The sequence below is a fragment of the Oryctolagus cuniculus genome, chromosome 20, assembly GCF_051225735.1.
Source record: "Oryctolagus cuniculus isolate XC-2025 breed Fujian yellow rabbit chromosome 20, ASM5122573v1, whole genome shotgun sequence".
NCBI lineage: Eukaryota > Metazoa > Chordata > Mammalia > Lagomorpha > Leporidae > Oryctolagus > Oryctolagus cuniculus.
The window spans coordinates 49,611,579-49,615,736 of NC_142886.1; positions in this window are offsets into that span (position 1 = coordinate 49,611,579).

Consider the following 4,158-nt stretch of genomic DNA (forward strand, 5'->3'; position numbering starts at 1 on the left):
GAGTTTGATTACAACGTCGTGGTGAAGATATTTTAGGATTTCTAGGTCTATTAGGAGTTTTGTGTGCTTCCTGTACTTGGATGAACATCCCATTCTTTCTCCAAATTAGGGTAGTTTTCTGTCATTATTTTACTAAAACGGACTTCTAATCCTTTCTCTCTTTCCACGATTTCAGGAACTCCTGGAGCCCATATGCTGGGCTTGATAGTATCCTGCACATTCCCAACAGTGTTTTTTAGTTTCCTAATTTCCTCTTCTTTGTGGGGAGCAACTCGGACTAGACTAAGTTACTGGAATTAAGACTTATTCTATGCATCTGCTCCCCCACAATATGGCGCTGGGAGAGGAGTAAACAACTTCTACACAGCTGCCTCTCACCAATTTGACAAGCTGCAGGAGCTGATCTTGCTCCTGATTGGAGGAGAGCAGCGTGCTCGGCATGTGGGTAGCAGAGTTGGGATTGGTGGAAGAGGACTATAAAGGAGGAGAGAGACAACATGCACCAGGAACATCCGGATAACATCTGAGCAGCCCCTGAGAGAGCCGGCCGGCGGTGTGCCGCTCCTCCACGGAAGCGGGGAAAGTGGCAGGGGGAGCCGCCCCTCCACGGAGGTGGAAGGGTCGGTAGCCAACCCGGGAAGAACCAGCAGCAAACCCGGGAAGGGCCGAGCAGACAAAAGAACAGTGCAGGGTTCTGTGTCGTTCCTCCACGAATGGGGGAGCGACACTTCTTGTCTTTGGTTTGACTATTTGCTTTCCTGTGCTTTGTCTTCTAAGTCTGACATTCTTTCTTCGGCTTCACTGGCTCTGTTGTTAAGGCTCCCCACTGCATTTTTTATTTGTTCTATTGAATTCTTCATTTCATTTTTATTTCTCTTTAAGATCTCAATTTCATGGGAGAAATTTTCTTTCACATCCTGTACGGATTTCAGTAGTTCGTGTATTTGCTTCTGATTACCTCTATGTAATCTCATGATCTTTGCTTGAATTCCATTTCTTCCATCTCATCATCTTCACACTCTAGTATTGAAGTGTTGTGTTCTTTTGGGGCATCATGTTGTCTCCCTTATTCTTGTTTCTCTTTAACTGGTGCATTTGTTGTTCAGCATTGGGGAGATACTCATTAGTTTTTTTTTTTTTTCTTTTGCTGTGGAGGCGTTTATCTTTGTGCTCTGCCTCGGTAGATAAGTGGATGGTCAGCGAATGTCTAGAAGTTCGTAGTGGGTGTGGCCAGGGAGCTCGGTTCAGTTCTCCAGGCCGTGTCTAAGGTGCCACACCCGAGTTTGGTGGTAAATCTCCTTTTTTTTTTTAATCAGAGGGGAAGTAATGCTGCTCAGCTGAGCTCTTCTCCTCGATGGCGATCAGTGCCTAGCACTAGCCCCAGTGGGCATATTTGTCCACTGACCCAGGGACCACACAAGGATCTGTGCAGTCCTCAGTGTAGCTCAGATTCCAGCAATGTCCCTCACCAGGTAACCAGGGAGCCCTGCGCGTGTGGAGCCTCCCACAGTGACCGCCTACAGTCCCGGCCACACCGTGAGTCCTCCCACACAGCCTGTTTTTTCACAGTCCTGGCACATGAGCCTCCCAGAGTCAGGAGTGCCCAGCCCTCTGTTAGTTCTCCCGGCCAGGCAGGGGTCTCCACTCAGCCGTTTGCTGGGCTCTCATGTGTGTCCAAAACTGAGCCCTTGTTGCAGGACGCCATTGTAAAGGATGGGGAGAGAGAAACGTGTCCCTTCTTTCTCTCTCCTCTGGTTGGCAGGTACACTGTCCCCCACGGGGCTCCACGCTGGATTCTCTCTGGGTTCTTCCTGCAGCTTTAGTGCCAGGGACTGGGCTGCTGCGGCCTGGTCTCCCCTCGCTGTCCAGCACTGGTGCGTAGCTCTCAGCTGCTGGAGGCCTGAGCTGTGGGCGCCCTCGCCCTCCACGTAGGTCCGCCGTGTCCCTCCAACATGCATGGAGTTTCCTGTGCCGAGTTCTCCCTGAGTCTTCCCTGAGCCTGCACTCTCTCCACATTTTAGAAACTCTCTCCTCCTGGACTAGAGCAGTGAGCACCCCCACACACACTCCGCCATCTTGGAACTCCTAGAGATTTAAAGGTTTAAAAGCAAGATTTATTACAGTCAAAGACCTCCAGCCAGAGCAGCATGGGGGGGGGGGGCTGCAAGAGAAGCCAAACCCAAGGACCGGTGGCACTGGGATTCTAAGGACAATAAGATGGGGACAACCCCAAGAAAAGGCCTGATTTACAATTCTCCATCCTGTCTGGCTTGCTCACAATAAAACAAAAAGCACCAGGAGGGTGGGTACCTAACTTGTTTTCACAATAAACTGGGAGCTCAGAGGGCGGCCACCACTCCCTTGCTGTTCTCGTGAGGAGACTGGAAGCCCAGGTCAGGAGTGCCTGCTAAGGGTGACTTTGGGGGAACATTTTCCACTCTCAGTCTCCATTCTGCCTGCTAAACCCACCTGACTCCTAGGACCCCGCCACGCACCAAACCTGAGTTGAGAACTCAGCTCCCAGCTTCCGCCCAGACCCCGCGGCCGCTGGGGGCATCTGGGAAGTGAACCAGCAGGTGCAAGCTCGCTCGCTCGCTCACTCTGCCTCTCAACATTTAAAAAAACAGTTTGGGTTAGTTTGTATGTTTCTGGGATTTTGAAGAATGCTTAATCGATATAACGCTTATTTATCTATAACCAGTTTGAATACAACTGCTGTAAGCTGAAGCGGCATTGCCATCTGGAATTGGGAAAATATCATATACACAGGACACACAAACATACCTGTGAGGGCACTTGGACCAGTTCACGGAGATGCGGTTAATGGCCAAGCTCATTTTGGTGCAAAAAGTTGTGAAATCCATTCATATGAAATTACAAAACCTTAAAGAAAGAAATAGAAGAGGATACCAAAAAATGGAAAAATCTTCCATGCTCATGGATTGGAAGAATCAACATCATCAAAATGTCCATTCTCCCAAAAGCAATTTATAGATTCAATGCAATCCCAATCAAGATACCAAAGGCATTCTTCGCAGATCTAGAAAAAATGATGCTGAAATTCATATGGAGGCACAAGAGACCTTGAATAGCTAAAGCAATCTTGTACAACAAAAACAAAGCCGGAGGCATCACAATACCAGACTTCGGGACATACTACAGGGCAGTTGTAATCAAAACAGCATGGTACTGGTACAGAAACAGATGGATAGACCAATGGAACAGAATTGAAACACCAGAAATCAATCCAAACATCTACAGCCAACTTATATTTGATCAAGGATCTAAAACTAATTCCTGGAGCAAGGACAGTCTATTCAATAAATGGTGCTGGGAAAACTGGATTTCCACGTGCAGAAGCATGAAGCAAGACCCCTACCTTACACCTTACACAAAAATCCACTCAACGTGGATTAAAGACCTAAATCTACGTCCTGACACCATCAAGTTATTAGAGAACATTGGAGAAACCCTTCAAGATATTGGCACAGGCAAAGAATTTCTGGAAAAGACCCGGGAGGCACAGACAATCAAAGCCAAAATCAACTATTGGGATTGCATCAAATTGAGAAGTTTCTGTACTGCAAAAGAAACAGTCAGGAGAGTGAAGAGACAACTGACAGAATGGAAAAAAATATTTGCAAACTATGCAACAGATAAAGGGTTAATAACCAGAATCTACAAAGAGATCAAGAAACTCCACAAAAACAAAACCAACAACCCACTTAAGAGATGGGCCAAGGACTTCAATAGACATTTTTCAAAAGAGGAAATCCAAATGGCCAACAGGCACATGAAAAAATGTTCAAGGTCACTAGCAATCAGGGAAATGCAAATCAAAAGCACAATGAGGTTTCACCTCACCCCAGTTAGAATGGCTTACATACAGAAATCTACCAACAACAGATGCTGGCGAGGATGTGGGGGAAAAGGGACACTAACCCACTGTTGGTGGGAATGCAAACTGGTCAAGCCACTATGGAAATCAGTCTGGAGATTCCTCAGAAACCTGAATATAACCCTACCGTTCAACCCAGCCATCCCACTCCTTGGAATTTACCCAAAGGAGTTTAAATTGATAAAGAAAAAAGCGGTCTGCACCCTAATGTTTATTGCAGCACAATTCACAATAGCCAAGACCTGGAACCAACCTAAATG